Source organism: Lissotriton vulgaris, chromosome 11, assembly GCF_964263255.1.
Source record: "Lissotriton vulgaris chromosome 11, aLisVul1.2, whole genome shotgun sequence".
NCBI lineage: Eukaryota > Metazoa > Chordata > Amphibia > Caudata > Salamandridae > Lissotriton > Lissotriton vulgaris.
In genome coordinates this window covers 282,251,714-282,279,525 of record NC_141699.1, presented here as the reverse complement: position 1 = coordinate 282,279,525, position 27,812 = coordinate 282,251,714, and positions in this window count along the sequence as shown.

Below are 27,812 nucleotides of genomic sequence, written 5' to 3'. Positions count from 1 at the left end.
ATCACGTGAGTCTTTTGTAGTTCTTTCTGTAAAAGAGCTACCTGTTTCCATAGCAATTTATGCTTTATTGTGGCACCTGTGTCATCTTTGTAATCGTTTTCAATCCAGCTCCGCAATTTATTATTGTAAGAGTTGACGCAAAAATGAGAATCGGACACGATAAGTGTCGGGAATTCACGTTCTGCATTTTCAAGCGCCATCTTTAAAGATCTGATTTCAGCTCTCTGAGCCGAACAGTACTTTACTGATTCAGTTGTTATTTTCGGTCTGAATTTACTGCTCAGCCAGCGACCTTTAACAATCGCGTAGGCTGCATCGTAGGATTTGTTCTCTACGTTGAAATGCTGTACAAATCTATCTGTATAGATTGTACAGGCGTACTGTGGGAGAGGCAGAAGTTCGATTGGCAGAGGATATTCTTCTTCATAAGTCAATTCATTCAGATTTTCGAATTGCTCCAAGAGAATCTACACACTGTATCCATTTCGGATCCAGTGACACTGTAGGCAGGTGTACTGGGCTGAATAGCGCCTCGAAGGCGGATTCCGCTGTGAGGATATTAATCCTTTTGCCATGTGCTAGTTCTCGTTCATTTGCTATTGCAATTTCTACTGCTTTCACAGTATTTTCTGTGGGACTGAATGTTTTTTCTGCTTGTGTGTACAAGTGAGATTTAATTGAAATTGGTACCTTTTCTCCCTCATTAGAGGTCAGGTACGTGAATCCGCATCTTTCTGGGATGACTCGGATTACTAGATTGCGTGTGTTGTCACATGTATCTAATTTTGTTTTTGCTAACATGTCTGTTTGCAGTGAGCTCCAAATTTCTGTGTGTTTTTGAGTCCAATTGATTTGTTTAAAATCAGGTTTTATTAGTTCGTAGAGAGGTTTAACCCTCTCTGCGTAATTTAGAATGTAAGTTCTACCGAAATTCAGGAAACCTAGGATCGATTGTAAATTCTTCAGCGTTTTTGGAGCTTGGAGCACAGCGCACTTCTCTAAGAAGTTGTCCGCTAGGCTTTTTCCTTCACTTGATAATTCGTATCCTAAAAATAATACTGTCAGATGGGCAATTCGAGACTTTTTAAAGTTGAATTTGTAACCCTCTGCTGCGAACCCAAGTATAATGGTGTGCACTCTTTTCAAGTGAGTCTCCAAGTCGTCGTCTGTGAGATAGATATCATCTACGTAAGATAATGCCTCATCATCATATATTTGTAGTAACTCTGTTACTCTAGCTGAGAATAGTCCTGGGCTGTTCTTGAACCCATGTGGGAGCCTACAGAAATTTTTCTGTGACCCCATTACTGAGAAAGCGGTCAAGTATCTGCTTTCTGGTGCAATGTTTTGACAAAAGAAACCATTAGATATGTCTAATGTCGTTTTATATTTTTTCCTAACTATGTTATTCATTAGTGCAGCACTATGCGAATTTTGTACTGCAAATGTTTTGCAACATGCATTAAGGTGTCTGTAGTCCAAAACTAGACGATATGAATTGTCTGGCTTGGAGACAGGAAACAAAGGATTGTTCATTTGAGAGGTGCATGTTTCAATCACCCCCTGGTATTCAAGTTGATCTAAGATCTCCCTGACTTTTTTTTTATTTATTTTTTTTAATTTTTAAAACCTTTATTATAAAAGAGCACACAGCTATTCAGCCTAACATCCCGGAGGCAAGGCAGCATATAGAACCAGGAGAGCAAAAGTGCAAGGTGATTAACATCAGAACATTGTAGGTTGTTTTTTATTTTTTATGAAAGAGAACTTTAACCAAGAAAAGAAACGCCTAGAGGCGCGAGAGAGTGGCAATGGAGTCATCAGAGCTGTCAGGGAGTCGGCAGAGGGCAGAGGAGGACAAATAGAGAATCGATAAAGGAGGATAAATGATAGGATGGAAGGGGGGAGGAGGAAAAAGCAGGAGCAGTGCAAACATCAAAAACAGTTGGTGTCACAGGTTACGGTGATAAGTGTTCATCCAGAGAGACAGGTTCTGGCGGCAGGCACACATCTCCCCTGTAGGCATTCCATGCCCCCCACACTTTGTTCCACGTCTGGGGCCTCCCCCTGGCTACATAGACCGTCTTCTCCCGGAACATGCACCAATCCATATTGGCTTTCCATTGTACCACCAGGGGGGCTGCTGCAGCACCCCACTTTTGAGCAATATCTCGCTTGGCAACCATATTGCCCAGGGTCACCCAACGAGTCTGCGCCGTGTTGTGATCAGAAGGTTCCCAAACATTGAGGAGACATCGCCTAGCCTCTGCAGCCAACACCACCCCAGTCACCTCTCCCATGATCCGGTGCACTCTCGCCCAGTAGGGGGCAATGACGGGACACTCCCACAAAATATGTAAAAAGGTTGCCAGGGCACCACAACCTCGACGACAAAGGCCGTCAGGCGAATATCCCATATGCAGAAGTCGAGGGCCGGTGACATACACCCGGTGCAGAATCTTGAATTGCACCAGCCGGAGAAGGGAGGAGATAGCGACCTCCCTAGGGGAGGACACTGCACTCTGCCAATCCTCATCGTCAAGTTCCAGGCCGTCTGCCACCCATTGGTCCCGCAAGCCTAGGAGGAGATCAGTGCGAACGTTGATCAGTTTTTTATAGGACAGGGAAATAGCACTGTCAGGCACATGGCCATCCAGTATCCTGTCCTCTAAGGGGGAGCTTTCGGGGATCTCTCCCTCCGTCGGCCTGGCAGAGAGCAACGCGTGTCTCAGCTGGGCGTAACGGAAAAACTCCGAAGCGCCCAAACGGTATTCGGCCTGTAACTGAGGGAAGGTCTTGATTTCGCCCTTAGTAATCATATCGTCCACCCTGGAAATGCCTATGAGGTCCCATTTGTCGAAGCCCTTGGTGTGCCACATCTTGCCCAAGATATCAGAGTCATACAGTGGGGTAAACCTGGTCAGTCTGTCCTGCCAGCCCTGTGCTTTAGTGATCGTCCGCCAAATGTGGACCGCTGCCTTGGTCGGGCCTGACAGCCGCCGATCGAAGGACCTGGAGTACAGGGCCCGATAGTAATTGCCACCGCCTAAGAGCCACCTATCCATTGCATAGCCGGGACTATCAACAGGGCCATAAAAGCCATGATTAAGAGCAGTGAGCTGAGAGGACCAGTAGTACCGACGCACATCCGGTAGGGCTATGCCTCCGTCGTACCACGGTAACGTAAGCTTCTGGATGGCGACGCGGGGTCGGCCATCCCAAAGCAAGGCCCGTTGTAGACTCTCAATCTCCCAAAAATAGCGGGCCGGAACCGGGTCCTGAGTGTTCTGCAAGGCATACAGGAACCTGGGCAAGGACATCATTTTGAACAATGCTGCCCGGCCAAGGAGAGAGAGCGGGAGTCTGCGCCAGCTATCCACGTCCCCCCGGAGCCGCTGGAGAGGGGGTAGCAGGTTGTGGTCGTATCGCGCTTAAGGACTCCCGGAAATGTATATTCCCAAGTACTTAAAGCCCTGTCCGGCCATCTGGATATTGCAGCCTCTGGGTAGGCGCGGCGTGTCCCCTTTTAGGATGTAAAGAGAAGACTTGGCCCAGTTGATGACCAGGCCAGAGTGACGGCCAAAAAGCCTGAGTACATCGCAGGCCACAATGAGTGACTTGCAGGGGGAAGTGAGATAGAGCAGAATATCATCTGCGTACAGGGAAACTCTATCCTCAAAGCCTGGGGCCCAGGTAATGCCATGTAAGTCCAGGTGTGTACGCAGTATGGCCGCAAGCGGCTCGAGAGCCAGGGCAAACAGGAGGGGCGACAGGGGGCAACCCTGCCTGGTACCACGGTGAAGGGCAAAGGACGCCGACACGCGGCCATTGACTGTGACATTAGCCAACGGACAAGCGTAAAGGAGTTTCACCCAACTCACAAAGACCGGCCCAAACCCAAGCTTCGCCAGCACAGCCCAGAGGTAACTCCACTCCAGAGAGTCAAAGGCCATCGTGGCGTCAAGTGAGGCAAGCACCGCGGGTTCCTCGAGGGTGTGGGCTCTGGCCATAACACCATGGAGTCGACGTAGATTTAGGGCAGTGTTCCAGCGGGGAATGAAACCCGACTGGTCCGGGTGCACTAAATCGCCAATGACTCCAACCAGTCGATTAGCAAGTAATTTGGCAAGGATCTTAGGCTCCACATTGAGGAGAGAGATAGGGCGATAGGATTGACACACGTCTCTCGGTTTCCCCTCTTTGTGAATAACCACAATGGTGGCCAGCCTCTGGTCCAGGGGAAGTAGGCCCTCTTCCAATGCCTCCAAAAACATAGTCCGCAGGTACGGGGATACCACATCCGGACGAATTTTATATAACTCGACCGGGATGCCATTGGGACCAGTCGCTTTACCCGACCTCAGTGCACGGATCGCCAAGGCGATCTCGTAAGCGGATATGTCTCGATCTAAGTCGGCACGGTCCTCCTCAGAAAGACAGGGAAGGTCAATCGTCGAGAGGAACGCCGCCGAGTCAGCCTCAGAGCGGTCTGAGTTAGAAGTGTAGACACCCCGGAAGTAATCAGCAAAGGACTCGGCAATCGCACTCGGGTCCGTGACGGTAACCCCATCGTCGCCCAAGATCTCAGGCACCACGCGGCTGGCCATCTCGCGCCTGTCTAGCCAGGCCAGCAGCTTCCCAGCTTTGTCACCAATGTCGTAAATACGACCTTGCTGTTCCTTAGCCAGGGTAAGGGCAGCATTCGTGGCGAGATCATGGTATTCCGCCTGTTTGAGGGAAAGGGCATGCAAAAGCGAGGGGTCGGGCTCAGGCCCCAATCGGGACTCGAGGCGCAAGACCTCCTCTTCAATGCACGTGAGGTCGGCATCTCTGACTCTTCTGGTCTCCGCTATGAGAGCAAGAGCCCCCCCCCCTTAACACAGTCTTAAATGCCTCCCACAAGGTAACAGCCGAGCCAACCGAACCCACATTCTCCGAGAAGTAGAGGTCGATGGCCTTAGCAAGGAGGGTACGAGTTTTAAGATTGCGGAAATACCATGGGTTAACCGCCACCGGCCGGTCAGATAGGACGATGTTAAAATCAAACGAGACCCACAACGGGGAGTGATCGGAAATACCCTGTGCCAAAAAACGGGCCTCAGACACGGCAGGCGCGTGTGCGGCTAAGGTGAAGACGTAGTCTATACGAGAAAGACTACCATGAGCACTCGAAAGGAAGAAGAAATGGCGGAGCGCGGGATGCAGAAGTCGCCAGCTGTCCACTAAGCCCATGGAGTCAAGTAAGGAAGGCAGCCACAGTTGGGAACTGCGGAGATCTCTCGGCGGATGGCGGTCCAGGGAGCCAGAGCAGACTGAGTTAAAGTCACCCTCCATTATCAGTAGACCATCGGGCAAAGACAAAATGGCGCCACCAAGGTCCTGGAAAGTACAAGATTGTAGGCCTGGGGGAACATAAACCGAAAGTAGCGCGAGGGAACGCCCCTCCCATCTCCCCGCCACTGCGGCGAAGCGTCCCCTCTCATCAATCACAGTGACGTCTATCTCAAGGGGAAGGGACGCACGCACTAAGATTCCCGCCCCCCGGGAGCCCGAAGAGAACCCAGAGTGGGCCACCATCTTGTAGCCCTTACGGTTAAGAGCTTTGCACGAGTTTCCAATCAAATGCGTCTCTTGTAAGAGCACAACATCGGGCATATGTCTTTTAAGCAGTTGAATCGCCACCCCTCTCTTAACACGGTCACCCAACCCATTAACATTCCAACTGATCACTTTCAATTTCCTACCCCCCATCGTCCCGTAGTCCGCCCCACCCTACCCCGACAAACCCAAACAGCAAGTGAAGAACAGCAGTAAACATGATCCATTGCCTAGAGAAAAGAAGAGAGAAAGAACGAACAAACAAAGAAACTTGCATAGTTGCACCCCCCACCCTGCACCCCTGCATCAGACTAAAAAGCCCCCCCAACCAGCAGTGTGCCTGTCGCCCCATAAACTACTCTACGAAAAGTCCCCAGAGGAGTGAGGAATCTCCACGAACACCTCCCGCCACCCTCCATGAAACGACAGGAAAGTCGACAGAGTCACTTAAGAACAGTACCGACAGTCTCATGAAGCGGGGTTACCAAACGCCGAAGTTATACAGCAGAGCCAAGTCTCATAGATCCGAGCCACCAGCTGCGCCTCCATCTTGTCCATCTCGAGCGTCCCGATGCGGCAACAGAGTGTCCAACCATTCACTCACATTCTCGGCGAAGTCAAAGAACAGGGCACGGCCCTCATGTTCAATCCGGAGTTTGGCAGGGAACATCATAGAATACTTATATCCCATGTCTCGCAGTCGCCGTTTTACACCCGCGTAGCTCTGGCGCTGTCGCTGAACAGCCCGAGTAAAGTCTGGATAAAAATGTATCTCAGCATTCTGGTACTGAAGCGGCCCTTGCCGTCTGGACGCTTGCAGGACCACATCTCGGTCTCGGAAGTTGAGAAGCCGTGCCACGATGGGTCTAGGCGCCACGCGCGACTTCGGCGGGCCGCCCGGTACCCGGTGGGCACGCTCCACAGAGAAAAAGTTACTAAGACCAGACGGCGCTAAATGGGTCTTTATCAGGTCCTCCACAAAGAGGTCTGTCGCCGCTTCCTCCGAGCCCTCCGGAACACCGACAATGCGGACGTTCTGCCGCCTGGCGCGTCCCTCAAAGTCCTCCAGCCGCCTTGAGAAGTGTTCTGTAGTCGTCCGCAGGTTCCGGACCTCGGTTTGCAGGTCCGAGACGTCGGCTGTTAGGCTGGAGGTCTTAATAACCAGTGTCTTCACTCGATCATTAGTCTTGCCCAAGTCGGCCCTAATGAGAGTCAGATCAACAGCCATAGTGTCCACCTTATGGGTCAAGATCTCATGTTGCTGTTGCATGTCGGCCCGAAAACTGGTGATGGCCCCCATAATGTCGCTCAGGGTAGGCTCGGAGCCGTCAGGGGAGCCCGTCGATGGAAGGCTTTTAGCAGAAGACCCCGTGGCAGGCGGTGTCTTCGGCTGGACATATCGCTCAATCCTGCTCTGTTGCGTCTGTGCTTTTCCGCGAGCGCCCTTGTTCGACGTCTTGTCGGGGTCCCCTCTGCCCGCCATGATGGTTCCGATGAGGACAAAGGGCTGTACCAGCCAAGCCCGAACCCAGCGAGCCAGGGAGAAAGTCCAAGCTAGACAAGCAGATCAGGCCGATGGGGGTGAGCACTGTAGACACTAGCACTCCGCCAACAGGGACATCAGGCAGTCACTACGCAGTTCAATCGTGCGGAGTGGCGGAGACCGGAGAGACAATGGCACAGCCCTGGCACGGAGTTCAACTCGACGTAGCTCGACGTAGGAACCACCGATTCAAAGGCGGAAGGCAGCTCCCGTCTCAGTAGACCACCAGCAGTAAGAATCCACCCGCGTGGATCAGGATTTCAGACAGGATATATGAGGAGGATCGGAAGGTCCGCGGAGCTCCGAGCTTACGCGGCCATCTTGGTCGCCCGCGAAGCTCCTCCCCCCCTGACTTGTTTTTTAGCTTCTTGCTTAATTGGATACTGCCTTTGTGCAGTTGGTTGACATTTTAATTGGATTTTGTGAGGAGGAGAGTCCTCATCCCATCCTACATGATTTTTATAAAATGCTGGTGCCTGGGCTACTGCCCATTTCCTTGCATAAGTATATTTTTTGTGAATCGGAATGTGATTCGAGAAGGCAGGCATAATCATTTCTTCGCCACAAGGGCACTCCCTGACAAACTCTGGGGGCCAATCTTTTTCAGCTAACAGAATATCATAGCCTTTTGAGAGTTTATCCCAAAATAGACCCCTTATTTTCCTAGTCTTATCACCCTCTATACGCAGTGTTATTTCGTATATCTTATGGGGCTCGCTAAGTCTGGTGTCGGCGGTTTCAACCTGAATGTATTCATTCATGTCCACTGTCTCCAGATGACTCATCAAGATCTTGCGGGCTATAGTGATTTCTGCTGCACTGTCCAACATTGTCTGTGCCCACTCCCCGTTTTTCAACTGTGTCCCCAGTATTCTCGGCATGGTTGATTACTCTAATACTGGCTACCTTCTTTTTTGGAAATTGAGATTTTTTACTCTGAGCAGGTTCCTTGTCTTTGGACTTGGTGTGCTCTCCTGGGTCTGACCGTCCTCTTCTTTCCGATTTCTGCGAAAAAGATCGAGAGGGACGTGTATCAATACTTTGATATCTATCAGGTTTTTTCAGATTATCCCTATTTCTAAGGTTATATCATTTCTCAGAGGGCTCCCTCTGGGGAGACTGTTGTTCTCGAGTCGGAGTTCTTTCCCTCCGTCGAGGAGACCTTCCTCTGGACTGGAAAACTTTTTCTTTGGGAGTGGATTGTTTATCTCCATCCCAGCTCTTTTTAGGAGTGTTTAAATTATTTTTAATAAATCATTTTTCAGGATTTTCGAGCAGTTGGGGCTTTACTGGTTTTCCACCCAAGCTGTCTCTACCTAATTCTCCATAGCATTTTTCTATGATTCTGGCAAGCTCAATGGTTGATCTGTTATATCTGTTTCCCTCAACTTCTGGCGGATCGCCACAGATGCTGCTTCTCCCTTAATATTGGCTAATAATATAGCCGAGTCCTGCTTGAAGTCTTTCAGTAATTTCATACCAAGAGTTAAAGCAGGTTCTGGACCATATTCATTCTGAATCTGTTTTAGCACTTCTGGTATTACCGCCATAGACGGAACACCATGTGTTTTTGTGTAAATGGAAGCAAAGACTGTACCCCAAGTGTCACAGTCCTCCACGTGTGGTGCGACCTCCATTGGAAGGCAGATGGTCAGGATCCTATGTTTCTCAATAGGGGTAGTATTCGGAAATACTGCCTCTATCTGAGTGATTTTCTGCGCTAACCAGAAAGGAATTTGTTCCCGTTTTACGGGTGTTTTACCAAGACATGACTGTATGTTCTGTGGTGTAATTTTATTAGTGTTCCCCTGATGAGGGGTCAGCTGTGGTACATTAACAGCTGGTTGGACTGTTGCAGTCCGCATTACACATTGGACTAATTGCCTATGTATTTTAATTAATGTTTTTAACTGTACTAACAGCTCCTCTTTTGACATTTTCTCAATGTCCGGATGTGGTGTGTAGCTGGCTAGAACCGGCCACGTTGCTCCTGGTCTACCTAGTGGACCGAGCCTGGTAATATGATCATTATGTTTTAGGGCGCCTTTAAACCAAAGTAAATGTTCTTGGTATTTTAATGGGATTTCAATCTCCTCGAAAGGAGCGTACTCTCCCGGTGGATCCTCTATTTTATAATAGTGGAACTCATGTGTTGCGGCGTTTGCCGCTGGAAATTTTATCCATGAATAGAATACCTCTGTCTGCCAATATTCGTGTGCCTCTATCACGAAGACGACTGTGCCACCTTGTGTGGTCAGTCCATTTTCTATATGTTTTAACCTTATAGATTTTCTTAAATGTGCCGGGATGATTATTGCACCCGGTTCAGTAGTCCCGTCAGGACCCTGCTGAGTCGCATCTACTGCGACATCAGTTCCGTTGTTTTCTACTGACATTTTATAAATGCAGGTTTTGCAGAGCAGGTCTCCAAGGAGACAAAGATTAGGTGCACAATATTTTGGAACACTGTATCCTTCAACGTTGAATAAACCAGAGCTTTACATAGGAATCTCTTCCTACTAAGGTCGGGCGGATTTTAACCTTTCACCCACTCCAGACGTCTATTGGAGTATTTACGGGAGAAAGGGGTCTGTGTGAAATATGCACGACTGAGTTACTCTAACGTCTTGCGTTAGTTTATCGCCTTACCAAACGTTGGGCGCCATGTAGTGTAGTTCCTATTTTCCCCATAGGCCCTGCGCATTGGAATAACATAAACAGTAGTATCGACGTAGAAGTGCGGATCTTCCAGGCCTCCACTGACTATGCTAAACTTAATTGGGTTTGTTACCAACTAGCTCAGAGGTCACTGGAAACTTTCTTGACTGAATAGGAAGTGATCAGCTTCCTGGTACAGACAAGAAGGGATTCAGTTTTCCAACAACCGTGCAACATGGCAACTTTGCTCCTCAGATAAGAGTCAATCTCTAGGGTCGTGTGAAACAATAGACAGTTATTTTACTCAGTCAGTTGTTGTGCAGATTACTTTCACAATATGTAGAGAATAGAGAGACGGGCGTTTTCAATAAAGGATAACATTTATTGAACAGTCTTTCTTCTCGTACAAGAAAAATGAATTGCCACAATAAAGACTTGTTATTATAAAAAGTACGTACAGTAAGATGAGTATTGCGAAATAATACTGTAAAAGCATTGATATGGTTTCTTAGCCATACAATGGTTTAAAATGAATAAAACATATATACATTCATATATAAATTAGGCTAAAATACTCAACTGGTGCTTCTAACTACGCCTACCCCAGTGTACCTGACCTAAGCCTAATACTTGGGAGGGGAGTAAGTAAGTAGCTTTAAGTTAAGTTGGTTTTGCCAAGGTTTGCTTCAAGAATTCTCTCTAAGGGTTTAGTCAACACCATACCTCTGGAATAGAATGATGGAGGTCTGGTATCTCCTTCAGGGAACTCGATATCCCAGTCACTCGCAAGAGTATGCTGGAAACGCTGGAGCTGGATTTCTCGGCATGAGAAAAGACAGCGTCTCACTCAGCGCATCGAGGAGGAGGAGGAGGGGCAGCGTCCGCGGGCAGCTTACATCTGCTGGGCTCTTGCAGAGGATGGCTGTTCAGCTCCTTGGTTCACCACACCATCGTTCGCTCGTTAGCAGCGATAGCAGTAGCGATAGTGTCAGCATTAGCTTGACAGCGATAGCTTCAGCATAACAGCAGCAGCGATGGTATCATCAGCATTTGCTTAAGGCAATGTTGGTAATATTTATACCTGAAAGGTGCCTGGTTTGACGTAAGTTTTTGGACATAAGACGTTAATAAAGATGTCACTAGGAAGTGATCGTCTATCAGTGCTCATTAGAGTTCTATTACTAATCAAAACGTAGCAAGCGGGGCTTTCCCAGGTTGCTGAGTTTTTATCTTGTTGAAGAACTCGGAGTGTTAATCTAGGAATCTTAGATAGTAACTTCTGCTATGTCATTGCACTAATGAGCTGCAAAGGAAGTTGCAGAGGAAGCGATTCTGAAATGTGGCTCTGTTCGTGTGAGGCCAGAGACGAGTTTCTGAATATTGCATTTGATCGGTTATGCCAATATAGGGAATAAATGGATTTATAGCCGTATAGGGGCATAAGGTCATAGTATCGATCAGGGTCCTAGATTAGAACGCGACAGTGGGCGATCTTTCTGAGGATCCTGATGATACCACAGCAGGTGGAAACAGTCCTGCTAACCTGACGGTCAAAAGAAAGTGAAGTATCTATCAGAACCCCCAGATTCCTGGCGGATTGAGAGAGAAGGGGACAGACCCCAAGGGACGCAGGCCACCAATCGCTCGACCAGACGTCCTGATTGCCCCCAAAGATCAGGACCTCTGTCTTCTCTCCGTTTAACTTCAGGAAGATCTGAATCATCCATTGGGATACTGCCTCCATACAGTTCCTGAAGTTCAGGGCAGAATCACTCACAGACTGTGTGAGGGAGACCATAATTTGGGTGTCATTGGCATATAACAACACCTCAAGCCCAAAAGATCTCACTACCCTGGCAAGTGGATCCACATAGATGTTAAAGAGTGTGGGACTTAAAGAGGATCCCTGGGTACACCACACTGCACAGGTTTGGAGAGAGAGAGGAATTCGCCCAACTTCACCCTTTGTTCTGTTTGGTTAAGCAAAGAGGCTAGAAGGCTCAGAGCTGGGCCTCCGACTCCTATCTTCCTGAGTAGTGAAACCAGGACAGAGGGAGACAGGGTATCGAAGGCCGCCGTGATGTCGAGCAGGACCAGAGGAGTGGTATGGCCATTATCGACCTTCGAGCGGATGTTATTAATGACCACAGTAAGGGCAGATTCAGTACTGTGGGCTCTTCGAAAGCCATGTTGTGGTGTATCTAGCAGGCTGGAGTCATCCAGGAAGGAGCTTAGGTGGCGGTTAAGATGTAATTCAAGTATTTTTGCGGGTGCAGGTAGCAAAGAAATAGGTCGAAAGTTTTTCAAAACCCCAGGGTCCAAAGTGGCCTTCTTCAGGAGAGGTTTAACGACCGCAATCTTCCATGAGAGAGGGAAGATTCCCTCCATGATTGCTAAATTCATCACCTCTAGAAGGGGAGGAATAGCCACTTCCCTACAGGCCTTCAAGAACTTATGCGGGCACGGGTCCAGAGGGGAGCCAGATTTGATGTTGTCAAGGAGCTGATTGATCCCCTCTAGGGTAAGGAGAGGGAAATTAAGGAGGCTAGTGCAGGGTCCATTCGCCCGACATCCAGCTGTGGGAAGGGCAGGGGAAGAAGGAGAACCCAGCGCTAGGTTGAGGGATTCAAGGGAGTTATACATATCTGCAATTTTAGTATGGAAGAGAATCGAGATTCTATCACAGAGCTACTGTTTTTCCACTATGGGGTCCACAGCCTGAGGGGCGGAGAGGGAGTCTATAATCATAAACAGGTCTCTGGAAGAGTTCAGGGAGGCAGTCAGGTTAACAAAATGAGCCTTCTTTTCCTCAAATATTGCCAGCTTGTATTCTTTTAGGAGACGTTTAGGATGTTCTTTCTCCTTGGGATCAAGATGAGCCCGCCAGAGCCTCTCCTGTTTTCTGCATCCCTGCCTCAGCAACCTGAACCTATCTGAAAACCAGGGTGCTGAAGGGCACTTTCTGGCAGAGTAGTGCTGTTTGGCAGGGGCCAAGATGTCCACGGCCCCCAAAATGGTGTTTGAAAATTCAAGAGCAGCGAAGTTAGTATCCCTCAATGTGAAAGGCCTACATTTATTCATAAAAGGAGCGAGTGTCTCATTAATAACCTCCTTAAAATTCCTTCTAAGTTCCCATCTCCTAGGGTGCGAGAGGGAAGAGACAGAATGGTGGAGTTTAAACTCCAGGGGACGGCCAAGTGATCTGACCAAGCAAGAGGAATTGGAGTGCCTGCCTTCAGTCTGGGATCATTGAAGAAGACTCCATCAAGCGTGTGACCCGCTAAATGAGTGGGGCTATCCACAAGTTGAGTCAGGCCGCAAGAGCCTAAGGTTTGCACCAGGGAAAATGTGTCTCTGGAACTCATATTTTCCAGATGGAAATTAAAATCGCCTAATCGAATCGAATTTCGTAGTGCACCCTGCATCACATTTTGCGATGCAGGGCGCGCTACGAAATTAGTTTTATTAATTAAATTGTTTACTTACCTTCAATTATCCATACTCGGGCTTTTAGCACCCCCCACCCTGCCCCTCCCCACCCCGCCTCTCTGCCCCACGAAACACCCTCCACGGGCCGCGGCTGATTCCTAACCCTCCTCCTCTTCGCCCAATTCTGTCCATCCTAGTTAGACCATAGCCCTCAGGGATTGCGTCTACGAGATCAGGACCTAAGGATTCCGACGCCCAGGTTTCAGTAATGAATACCCAGGAGGGTTTCCTTGATGAAACAAACTCTTTGAAGGCAATGTTATTTTTTATTAGAGATCTCGCATTAATGAGAAAGCCTTCTTCGATAACCTGGGGGAGGACTTGGACACCCCAGTGACCGGCTGCAACTTCAAGGCATTCGATGTTCTAGGGCGACTATAATTGCATCTGCAACGGCAGCTAAGTGCACCTAAGAGCGCCTCAGGGAAGAAAGTGTGATGGCAGGGCTTTCTCAGAGGTTTTAAAGCCAAAAGCGCTTGCGTTGAATAGAGGGCACTTACTTGAGGATGATTAGGGGGGGAGCCAGCATCCCTGGCCCCTGGCGCGAACTCGGCGCAAACGGGCTTGACTTAGGCGTGACTTCGGCACGTACCCGCTGCGCGTGTCCGCTGAGCGCGGAGGAGAACATGGAGCCTAAATAAGGTGGCGCCTGAATGCAGAGCAGCGCGTGACCCTCCGTGGCCAATGAGGGCAGGGACTCCAAATGTATGCCGGCGCCCTCCACAACAAATGGGAAAACCCGTGGTGGACCGGGGCGCTGGCAAGAATAGCGAGATGCGGGGGTGGCGAGCCTCTAGCAGGGAGGAGCCAGCAAGCGAATGTGCAAAAGTAGCAGAATCAGATTTAAAATAAACAAACAACAGTTTTTAAAAGCGCAACATCGTGATGTTTAGTGAGTGTGAGGGATGTAGAGATCTGGGCAGACTAAAAACATTCGCCAAAGTTGGTGGCCCAAGTAAAGATTACTCGGATACACTAATGGAACCCTAAAAGAAGCAATGAATTAAAGCTTGGAGCCAAGCAATGTTAGTCTCAGCACAATTTTTCATTTTACATCTTGAATTTTGTATTTTAGGTTTTTCTCATTTTATTTGGGAATAGCTTACAATCTAGGGCTTGATTCTGATGCGGTTTGGAAATCTTCCCGAATGAATGGGTTTGGGAATGGTTTCTAACCAACTTTGATCAGGAGAGTCTGACCAACCGAGTACGATGCATCTGGGTGCTTCCAGATATAATTCAGCCGAACTTCCATTGACTTCAAAGGGAGCCTATGTTCTGACCAAATGCATGGGCTCCCATTGAAGAAAGGGGTGGCTAGGGAAAATCGGGCAACCCCTGGTGCCTGCCAGACTGTGCATGACTGGTAAGGGGGACCCATGGGTACCCCTTCGGGCCCAATTGGGAAGACTGCGGGTGCAGGGGTTGGCTACGGGCCCCCAAAGTCTGATTCTGACTGCCGATTCGAGTCGGACTACACGATTCGGAAAGTCTGTCTGAATCCAGCATCGTACTCGGTCGTTCGGAAACGCGGCCCGTAGAGACATACAATTCTGCTCCGTATGGATCGGTCATTCCAAATGCCGTCGGGTTCGGATTGGGATATTCCTAATGCCTCGTACTTGGTCAGTTGGAAACCTTTCTGAGTTGGTCAGAAAGATACTTTCACGATCCGATTCGGACAGAGCAAATGCCGTTAGGAGGCCTTCATAACGGCATCGGAATCAGGCCCTCAGTCTTAATGTATCTGGTATTTATGGCTAACCTTGATATTGTTTTATTCGGTCAAGGCAATGTATCTTGATGGGAGGAATAAAATGAAATAATATAGCATTCAAAAAGTGAATTACATTTGCCACCACCTCTTTGCAGTAGCAGTGATCATTTTAGCGCGGATCTGCCTTGGTTTCCCCGCTTCTTGTATGACAAAGTAACACTTTTAATTCATGTTTATAACATTTGTGGGAGCTGAACAACAAGTTATTCTAGCATGGCTTAAATTTGCATGCAGGTTCTTTATTTCTTATCATCATATGCAAACATATATTAAAAACATTTCATAAAAAATAGATGAATTCCACGACATACTTTTTCAATCCAGAATGCATTAAGAACCCATCTCATAAGATACAATGATGCATAACTCCATTTGGTTATATAGTTCTTTTAGTCCATTTGGTGTTTTTGTATTAAACCATTTCCAATCAAAATGGTTTGCCAGTGCTGAGATGAGGACAAAAAAGGAGCTGGTCGCCAAATGAGCCAACACTTTTCGCGGCATACTGCTTCTTCCTCACTGCTCTGAACCTTGGCAATGCAATATATATTCCCCTTTCACGTTCTCTAAAATTGTTATCAAAGACAAATCTTCTAATCCATTACATTATTTAATGTACAGCAATATAAACAGATATGTTGGTAAGTTTACAGAATCACAGGTGAGAAATCATCATCAACATATACTATCAGAAGTGACCTGAAAGTTGCACCCCTGATTTTGAGACACTGCATCACCCATCGCCAAGGGGAAACAATCGCCAGGCTCTCTGTAATATCCAATAAAACTCAGGAAGCAGGAAAACGACTAGAGAAGTTTATTTCAATGAGAAGTGAAACGGCCCAATGGTGAATGTCAATAAAACACAGCCACTCTCTACCAGCCAAGCTCCAAAGTGCTTCCTCTACATTCTAAATTATACCTCACAGAATGTAATGATCTAACACAATAGCATACATGCATTCTAAGAACTCAATATACAACACTGGCATATTCACAAGAACCCCTAATGGTGTAACAGTCAATCCCAGGATTCAATCCTCTTTTCAAATGGAAAAAGGTTTTATGGCAAAAGCAGAGTTTTTTTGGATCAAAAAATTGAACTCAGCCCAGCCGATCGGGTTGAATGATCGAATAGAACATGCGTGGGTCTTATGATTCATCGACTTGTGCTTAAACCCTGGTTTCCCCACAGAACTTGTTTAATTGCCATGAGACTGTGTTTGTTAGCAGCTTTGCCTTTTAATTCTGCTATTTCACCGCACACTTGCGTTTGACCACGTTTGTCATGTTTATTCTTTAATTCTGTCAGGTTCTTGTAATGTTTCACGCACCCGTCAGCTATTCACTGTTTGTTTTGAAGCTTACTCACTCAGAGCACGTGACCGCCGTGTTGCAACGCCATTGGTCGCAACCGGGATCACGTGACATACAGTTCTTCCTATGAGTACGCGGCTAGTTGGAGTGTGTTTATCCGACAGACTTTCACAGAGGCGCCCACGCGCGTTCAATCCCGTAAGTTTTCCTCAGCGCACTGTTATGCCAGCGTGTTTAAACTCCAGCCTACTATTAACGCGTAAGCTCTGCACACGAGTATAATGGTGGAGCCTCCTTCGGCTCGTTTGTGTAGTGTTTAGTCAAACTCGTAATGTTAAACTTGGGCTCAACAGGGTTCTTATGGCACTCTTTTTCGTTTTCCTCGTTGAGAAAGGCATAGCTAGATGCTTACATTGTTGTTTAAGTGGCCGGGTGACTAATTTGGTCCTGTTTGTTTTCCTTTATTCAGACCCCTGACGAAGGGTCATGGCTATTGTTTGACCCGAAATGCATTGGGTATTGTGAAAAGTTTAAAGTTTTGGATGAATTCAACTATGGTTCATACAACATAAGATGCGATTATGTTGGAAATATGCATTAACAGTAAAGATTCAATCTACGAATAGAAATTGAAAAATTTGAACTGCAAATAAATGTGAATAACCTAACGAGAAAACAGTGTTTTTCGTGCTAATTGGAGAGCCCAGTCTAGAAGTTAGTGATCCTAACCTCAAAATACTTTGCACTTTATAGAAGGGCCCAGATCACCGAAACCCAGGGTTAATTATGTCTAAATAGAATTCTCTAAGCAGGTGATGTCTGGATTTTCTGGGATTTGAGTCCCAGACGTCCTGGTGGCCTTAAATCATCCCTTACACTGGTATTTCCTCCTAATTTGAATAGCTCAAGATCTTGTTGTTGAGTATGAAACACTAAATAAATTGAATTAATCACAAGTTTATTCGGAGAGAAGGAAGCACCACCGGCTACACATCTTGCAGCACCGGTCAGCACACAACAACTGACTTAACCGTATGTCTTCAGCAGAACGGCCCGATGACAGATCGTGCCGTGGCATGAGACATACACATTTGAATAATAACATACAATAGATTACACGAGACATAGCACGTGAGAAGGCGCGTGTAAACATGACACTTGTTTGAAAGTGAATTAAAGGGCTGCCTGCCGGATTGTCAGGAATAATGTGCTCACCCATGTTGGGTTTAAGTGTAGTCAAAGACTTGTCAGAATTTGCAGAAATAACACATTCCCTGACTATACGTTCAATTAACAAATCCATGCCTGGCCACCAGAAATAAATTCTTAACTTGCTGTTTAGTCCTGGCAATACCACTATGGCCATCATGACCTTGTAAAACTATGGTTTTTCTTACACCATTGGGTGGAACAATACGTTTACCTCTCTTGATGATATTGTCATCACATGAAAGCTCAGATCTCACTTCCCAGAAACTCCTAATCTCTGAACTGATATACTTCCTATCAGACCAAACACCAGTAATGCAGTCTGCAACTTTTCTCAAAATCTCATCTTCCTCAAATTTATTTCGCCATAGAGTTTGATCAATCCACATAGGGCCTTCATCATGAACCATGGCAACATGAAAATCATCCCACTCATTATACAGATCTTCCTGAATGGGTAAAGGCATCCTAGACAAGAAATCTGCAGAAAAATTATCTCTCCCCGGTACATATTGTATATCATAAATAAAATCCTGTAAATGCATTGACATACGTGCAATGCATGCAGAGGCTCTTAACATGCCCTCCGTAGTAAGTAAGCGTACCAAAGGTTTATGGGCCCTTCTCAATAGACACTCCTTACCCCATACGAACACCCTAAAGTGCTCCAGCGCCCACACACATGCTAAAGTTTCCCACTCAATTGTGGAATACTTCTCTTCAGAAGGAGTGAGAGCCCTGGAAGCATGCCCAATAATGAGTTCTTTACCACTTTTGGTTCTTTGTGCAAGTACCGCACCTAGCCCTTTTGAGCTTGCATCCGTGGTGATAATATTTTGCAAAGAAGGGTCAAAACAAGAAAGAGCAGTAGCAGAACATATTGCACTTTTCACATCATTAAATTCTTTTTCACACTCCTCTGTCCACAAAAAGGTAACCCTATTCTTGATCAGCTGTCTAATGTTAAATGTTCTACAAGAACAGATCAGATTTAGGTTTAATTCCCTTTTCTCATAATTCATGGCCTAAATAATTTACCGAATGAACACCAAACTTACATTTTTCATGCTTGATAGTAAGACCATGAAGGTTAAGTATATCCAAGAAATTCTCTAAGGCAGCAATGTGTTTTTCTTTTCTGTCACTGAATACTAATATATCGTCCTGAAAACAAACAGCTTCTTTGCAATTCTTTAAAATGTCTTGCATTACCCTTTGAAAAATGGCAGCTGCCGACGCCAACCCAAAAGGCATCCTGTTAAACCTGAAACACCCAAACGGGGTGATGAAGGCAGTGAGATCTTTACTCTTTTCATGTAGTTCTATTTGGTGGTAGGCAGCCGACAAGTCTATGGTTGAAAAGAACTTTGACCCTCCAACAGATGATAGCAATTCTGAAATACGGGGAAGCTGAAATTGATCTATAACAATATTATTATTTAGATGGCGCAAGTCAATGCAAAGTCTGACCTTGCCATTGGCCCGTCTAGCAACTACAATGGGGGAAACCCATTCTGATGATTCAATTCTTTCTATGATACCATCCTTACTTCCTCTCGAACAGCAAAAGGAATATTCCGTGCTTTGTGTACTTTAGGGCGCACATTCTCCTTCAAACGAATTTCATGTTTAAAATTAGTTAACTTCCCAATGTTTTTTTTTTAAACATTCGGAAATTTGTTTAACATCATTGCAGAAACACCATTCTGCTCATCTACTAACATTACAGGATTAGGACTGTTAGGATTTAAAATGATATCAAGTTTTCCCTGATCAAACCAACTAAGGACTGAAGGACCTTTTTTGGAAATATAAAGCTTTGTGACACATTTTCTATTCTTGAACCTGAAAACTAACGTTCTAAATCCTAAGATATCTATTCTCCCACCTGAATATCCTTCAGGACTAATATCCGTCTTTTCTAAATGGTTACCCAATCTATTCACAAACAATTTTTTCCATACTGACTCACTTATAATGGAATACGGTGAACCTGAGTCAGCATACATATTAATTTTAACACCACCAATGACCATGTCACACACTGGTTTTTTCTTTATGGTAGCGCTATCAATATTCAAAACAAATGTTTTAGATTATTTAACATTCAAAACAAACAAACAATTGTTTGAGTCATTTGAGTAACCATCATCCTCACTGTTATCACTTTGCTCAATGCATTTCACTTTTTGGTTGACCTTACTCCTCTTGCATGCAGAGGTAAAATGCCCTACTAAACCACAATTAGAACACTTTTGTTTTAAACCAGGACAGTTCTTGTTATTAGCTAAATGAGATTTGCTATTGCATCTATAACACTTCAGATTACCTTTAAGTTCTTCAGTATTACTTTTTGGGTTAATAATTTGTTTTTTTAAAGAAATCCATACTCTTATTCTCTGATTTTGAGTTAATTTTGGATATAATTTCTTTACTAACAGATGTATCTTTACCCTTGACTTGCTGTGCACTCCTACAAGAAAGTTCTGCCTTCCTCACAATAGCTATTACAAAATCTAAATTATCATCTCCATTTATCCAAAGTCTCTCCTGGATGGTTTCATTACTTGAATGCATAACTACCTGATCTCTAATTAGATCTTCTTGCAAGTTTCCAAATTTACAATCCAAAGCCAAAGTCTTAAGAGCAGAAACAAAATTGTCTACTGATTCCTCACACAGCTGCTTTCTTTGGAAAAACTTATACCTCGAAATACCTATGCATACTTTCGGAGAACAATATTTATCAAAGTCATGCAATGCTTTATCAAACACATTCAAATCACCACTGGCCTGTGACACAGGCAATTGATTGAAAGCTTTTAAACCCTCGGGTCCCAAACAATGTAAAAAAATTCTTTTTTTTTCCTGGAGGTTTAATTTTACCATTGGCATCCAATGTCTCAATGTAATATAAAAAAATAAGCTTTCCACTCTATCCATGGCATTCATGGAGAACTACCTGCAGCCCAACAACTTTGAGGTGGAGAAAGCGTGTAACCTTGTGCGCACATAATGGTAAATAAAGAGGTTGTGTTACCTTATTTAAAAATAAAATATATACACACCTTGTTCTGAAAGAAAATCTTTAGCCTTACACGCACTTATATTACCTAACTATAACTTGGTACTTTAAATGTTATAAATACTATAAATTTACTGTAAATAAATAATAAATATGCTTAAAATATATAACTTCCAGTGGTTGTGTCAATAAATTCCAACTGTATCTTGCCGATGAACAGATGAACCCTGGGTAATAGAAAAAAAAATTTGTGTAACGAAAACGATGTCTCTCTGTTACTGACGAATAAGAATTGTTGAAACAAAAGCTTCTCAACGTATGGCCAATCAGCGTTGATAAGTTTAGTCACTTCATCAGTTTCTATGTCAAATGCAGGCAAGTAGCGTCTCAACGAATGGCCAATCAGCATCGCCAAGTTTAGTCACTTCATCAGTTTCTATGATGAGTGCAGGCAAGTAGCGTTCATTCACAAAGACGATCTACGATCCCCACACATACGAAGAGACTCGAAGCACACAGTGTCAAACCAAAACGTCACAGGGGAAAGAAACGCTGGTAAGATTTAGAATCTTCATAACCTCGAGTGTTGTCTTTCAAAAAATTATGATTAAAATGTTGAAAGGATAAGAGTTTCTTAATTCATGACGTATTTCCTTAATACAAAACTCCTCAACAAGCATAAAGTTAACCTATCTTTTATCCAGGGAGTATTCCTCAAATCGAAACTCCTTTTAAGCTTTATAAGTTAACTTATAAATGTTTCAAAAACGAAGCCAAAACAAATGGCAGTATGAAAGATAACAAATTCGGTAAAGATCTTTAATAAATGCTTCTTGCCTTAAGTCAATAGAACAGAACAATTGCCAATGCTGAGACTGACTGCTTAGTTTGTTAAATGGAATTCATGATACCAAACATGAAATTAAGCTTCAAGGATTGCTGCTTATTCAAAAGCAAACTTTTCAATTTTCATTTATTTATTTTAAACAACACCGTTATTTGTTGTGCATTTCAATACAAAACGATCATAGACATTACAATAGGACAAAATATTTACACACCCTGTGAGAGAAAACAAGTTTTAAACCAAATTATTTGGCAATTCTATACATTAGGCGTTCTCACATTCATATCACATTCATACAAACAACCATCCTAAAATGCAAAACAGAAAGGTTCCTTGCCACAATTAAATGTATATTTATAGCATTTGAAGCAACAAAATACTTTAAGGGTTCACTCAATGAAAAGAAAGTTGTTTTCCTATATCTAATGTTGACTTCTTAGATGACAAGGGACCAGGTCTGTCGATGCGTTTCGAACCAGTATTGTTTTACGGGTTCTCCTCAGGACCAAACAATTTCTAAAACAAAACAACAAAACAACATGTTTTAGACTATCTCAACTACAACAAGACCTTTGGCCTATGGTCTAACACTACACCCCTCACAATGCTTCCCTACCTTCAGTTAACCAACACCTATTTGGGATCCTTGTATACCATTATCCATACATCAAGTGTACCAGATCACTGCAGAAGGAAAGTAAGTGATATTCAGATATAGACAACCAAATGTGCTGCGTTATTCTAATGTGTTTCTCGAGGAACTCGAGATGCTTACCATGTAATGTACGATTAATCCTGTCGGTTATGCCCCTCACTGTATGTATTCAATGCGCTGTCTACAGGTCGGCTGCCTGTGCAGACTCAAAAAATTCCTCGACTCCTAAAAGTGGAAAGTATGTCATGTTTACTCTCACAATTGTCCCATATTTGGCCAGTTCAACTAATCCCTACAGGATGCTCACCTCTTGCTCTGGAGTACTGGAGTGCAGACTCGAACGCAGCGTCCGCTGCTTCACTCGCGGGTCTTCTATTTCCCTGCAAAACAGTCCAAAGCGTGCCGGATGTTAATTGTCTTTTCTCCTTACATTATTCTCGCTCGTTCTAACAACTTGCGCTATAACTCTTACCAAGTGGACACTAATTTTTTCTTCTATGTCGCGGCGATTACAATCATGTTGTTCTAATGTCGGCGTTCGAATGGCAGTGTTAAATCGGACGGGGCAATTACTTCCTGTTTGGTCACGTGCTTTACGCACGGGATTGTGGATACTGTAGTTTTGTGGAACAAGAGGGTGCAAGGTCTCTCGCTGATTGGAGGAGCTTGGCAGGACATATAATTGCTTTGGTTTGCAAACGGTATGTTCAATGAAAAGGTCAACACAGAAACCACCACCAGACACCCCAAAAATGCATCAGCCACAGATGCAGGGTGGAGGCTCGGCTCTTAGTTAGAAAATTACAAAGGTTTAAATATTTCTGAGAATTCATTTAGGCCATTGATGGCAGTGTTGAATTTCATAATAAGGAGGGCTTCTCTTTGGCTCAGGCGTGCCTCCAGATCACCCCCACGAGGGTCTTTGTCGATTTTGGACAGGACAGTCCATCTCAGCTCATCTTCTTTATGGTTTTTGGTGATCCAATGATTGACTAGCGGCACATTCTCAACTCGTCTCCGTACACAAGATTTATGTTGTGTAATGCGTTGTCTAATCTCCTGGGTCGTTTTTCCGATGTACAAACTCGGGCACGGGCATAGAACTCCATAGATACCATTTCTGGTTTTACAATTGGGAAACACCTCATGTTTCCAGTGTATCTCATTAAATGAGAAAATGGAGTTCTCCATGGTTTGGTCACAGCACGTGCACGTTCCACATTTGTGATGTCCAATCACGGGGGTTAGGCCCAACATGTTCCTCAATGATGGAGTTTGTTCCGACTGGAGTGATGCACAAATAATATGATTAGCAACACTTTTTTCTTTCCGAAAAGCAAACAAAGGCGGTGTCTCAAAATCCCTATGTAAATCCTTAATCAAATGCCAATTGGATATGATTAGTTTCCTCCGTTGATGTGCGTTGGGGCAAAAAGTGGTAACACAAACAGATCTGTTAAGTTCAGGTTTGATTTTTTTCTCCAGTAAAGTTTCCCGCGGTGTCCACCATGCTCTCTTGAGGGAATGTTTTAATAACTTGTTTGGGTATCCTCGCTGTAGGAGACGGTCCTTCAGTTGATTTGCATGATAAAAATAATTTTCCTTGTTTGAACAGTTTCTGCGCATCCGTAGAAACTGTCCAAACGGTAGATTTTGTCTGAGGCTCTGAGGGTGATTGCTGCTGTAATGGAGAGCTTTGTTCCTATCAGTCTCCTTACGGAACAAAGTTGTGGCCAATAGTCCCTCTGATGCCAATACTTTTACATCCAGAAAATTGATCGTTTTATTGGAAGCGGAGCAGCTGAATTTGTTGTCATTAGTTCTTGAGTTTAGCCACGTTACAAAGTCATTGAGAATTTCCTGAGTGCCTGTCCAAATTAAAAACACGTCATCTATGTAACGCATGTAGTTGCGTATATACTCTGTGTAAGGGTTGTTGTTATATATGAACCCAAACAAGTTATTAAAACATTCCCTCAAGAGAGCATGGTGGACACCGCGGGACTTAACAGATCTGTTTGTGTTACCACTTTTTGCCCCAACGCACATCAACTGAGAAAACTAATCATATCCAATTGGCATTTGATTAAGGATTTACATGAGGATTTTGAGACACCGCCTTTGTTTGCTTTTCGGAAAGAAAAAAGTGTTGCTAATCATATCATTCGCGCATCACTCCCGTCGGAACAAACTCCATCATTGAGGAGCATGTTGGGCCTAACCCCCGTGATTGGACATCACAAATGTGGAACGTGCACGTGCTGTGACCAAAACATGGAGAACTCTATTTTCTCATTTAATGAGATACACTGGAAACATGAGGTGTTTACCAATTGTAAAACCAGAAATGTTATCTATGGAGTCCTATGCCCATGCCCGAGTTTGTACATCGGAAAAACAACCCAGGAGATTAGACAACGCATTACACAACATAAATCTCGTGTACGGAGACGAGTTGAGAATGCGCCGCTAGTCAATCATTGGATCACCAAAAACCATAAAGAAGATGAGCTGAGATGGACTGTCCTGTCCAAAATCGACAAAGACCCTCGTGGGGGTGATCTGGAGGCACGCCTGAGCCAAAGAGAAGCCCTCCTTATTATGAAATGTAACACTGCCATCAATAGCCTAAATGAATTCTCAGAAATATTTAAACCTTTGTAATTTTCTAACTAAGAGCCGAGCCTCCACCCTGCATCTGTGGCTAATGCATTTTTGGGGTGTCTGGTGGTGGTTTCTGTGTTGACCTTTTCATTGAACATACTGTTTGTAAACCAAAGCAATTATATGTCCTGCCAAGCTCCTCCAATCAGCGAGAGACCTCGCACCCTCTTGTTTCACAAAACTACAGTATCCACAATCCCGTGCGTAAAGCACGTGAACAAACAGGAAGTAATTGCACCGTCTGATTTAACACTGCCATTCGAACACTGACATTAGAACAACAGGATTGTAATCGCCGCGACATAGAAGAAAAAATGAGTGTCCACTTCGTAAGACTAATAGCGCAAGTTGTTAGAACGAGCGAGAATAATGTAAGGAGAAAAGACAATTAACATCCGGCACGCTTTGGACTGTTTTGCAGGGGGAATAGAAGACCCGCGGGTGAAGCAGCGGGCGCTGCGTTCGAGTCTGCACTCCAGTACTCCAGAGCAAGAGGTAAGCATCCTGTAGGGATTAGTTGAACTGGCCAAATATGGAACGATTGTGATAGTAAACACGACATACTTTCCACTTTTAGGAGTCGAGGAATTTTTCGAGTCTGCACAGGCAGCAGACCTGTAGACAGCGCATTGAATACATACAATGAGGGGCATAACCGACAGGATTAATCGTACATTACATGGTAAGCATCTCGAGTTCCTCGAGAAACACATTAGAATAACGCAGCACATTTGGTTGTCTATATCTGAATATCACTTACTTTCCTTCTGCAGTGATCTGGTAGACGTGATGTATGGATAATGGTATACAAGGATCCCAAATAGATGTTGGTTAACTGAAGGTAGGGAAGCATTGTGAGGGGTGTAGTGTTAGACCATAGGCCAAAGGTCTTGCTGTAGTTGAGATAGTCTAAAACATGTTGTTTTGTTGTTTTGTTTTAGAAATTGTTTGGTCCTGAGGAGAACCCGTAAAACAATAGTGGTTCGAAACGCGTCGACCAACCTGGTCCCTTGTCATCTAAGAAGTCAACATTAGATAAAGGAAAACAACTTTCTTTTCATTGAGTGAACCCTTAAAGTATTTTGTTGCTTCAAATGCTATAAATATACATTTAATTGTGGCAAGGAACCTTTCTGTTTTGCATTTTAGGATGGTTTTTTGTATGAATGTGATATGAATGTGAAATTGGCCTAATGTATGGAATTTATGTTGCCAAATAATTTGGTTTAAAACTTGTTTTCTCTCACAGGGTGTGTAAATATTTTGTCCTATTGTAATGTCTATGATCGTTTTGTATTGAAATGCACAACAAATAACGTTGTTGTTTAAAATAAATAAATGAAAGATGAAAAGTTTGCGTTTGAATAAGCAGCAATCTTTAAAGCTGAATTTCATGTTTGGTATCATGAATTCCATTTAACAAACTAAGCAGTCAGTCTCAGCATTGGCAATTGTTCTGTTCTATTATCTTAACCCCTTTGATGCGGCCGCGATTCCCCTGCTGTGCTGTAAACAGCACGAACAGGGGCGGGCCGTGACGAACCCCAGCCGTCATCAGCACACGAGCACCGTAGTGCATGACGGCTGGGGTTCATCATGAGCATGGAAGGGGTTAATGGCTCAGCCTTGCTGAGTTGGAGCCAAGACCCATCTCTGTTGTTAGGTCTTGCCTTAAGTCTTCACAGCGGAAAACCGTGTAGGAATCTTCAGGTCCGTAGGTCCGCGAAATTTGATTCCTCGGCGCTCGTCAAAAAGATCAAGTTTAAAAAAAACAAAAAAACTTTAAAATAGCCAGAAAATGCTTCCTTAAGATGATCCTGTCCCTCGTCGCCAAATTGTTGAGTATGAAACACTCAATAAATTGAATTAATCACAAGTTTATTCGGAGAGATGAAGCACCACTGGCTACACATCTTGCAGCACCAGTCAGCACACAACAACTGACTTAACCGTATGTCTTCAGCAGAACGGCCTGATGACAGATCGTGCTGTGGCATGAGACATACACATTTGAATAATAACATACAATAGATTACACGAGACATAGCACGTGAGAAGGCGCGTGTAAACATGACACTTGTTTGAAAGTGAATTAAATGGCTGCCAAAAGAAAGGGTCAGGGTCGTCAAGCTCATGTATGTCTCTGGTGCCTCTTATGTATATCTCTGGTGCCTCGATGAGTACAAAGTTCAACCCAGAATGAGCTTCATCACACTTTACATAAAAAATACAATAGATCCAAAGTGCAAATAAAAAAAGAATACAAAGCACTCTCCCCATTTCTGGTTTCGAGTACATACTTTGCTACTAAGTCCTGCTGAGGTCATAGGAATAATAATGCACCCTGCCAAACAGTCCAACAAATGGTTATGCCGCAGTGGAGTCCAGCAACATGGGCATGACTTAAAGGCCCTATCTGGTTTCTCTTCATTTACAGACGACGCAGCAACATCCATTGGAGAAAATGAAGCATCGATTGGAAAAAAGGTAAGTGAATGGACCTTCTGGGTTTTCAGTCCAGTTGTATCATATTTTAAAAGAAATATTAATTCCAAAATGATGTCGTAGAAGATTCTTGCAAAACTAAGAAAGGACCTAAAAGTCTATCTATGTGAGCTCAAAGTAACTCCTATCCCAAGGATAACTACAAATCATGTTCTTCAAGAATCAGAATCGGTTACGCCATAGAAAAATCTGGTTCTACTTTTAACATCCATGCATTTAGACCCACTACAGCACAAAAGGTCTGTATCTGACAAGGATAAGAAGCTGTGGATTTAAGGGAATACGATGTCCATCCCAACACGGCATGCCAGACAGTAATATTTAAACCAGTGGAAGCACTTAAGCCCATTCCACCTGATAAAGTGTGGTTGGGAGGCTTTTGTCAATATGAAAATGGATTATCTGTTGTACAGCATGCTATGGACTAGCAGACTCAACTCACAGCTGCCAACTTCTGTGTTTGACAAGGGTTTCTCCTACCCTTCGATCAGCCATCTACAGGTGGACCACAGAGGATATTTTTCC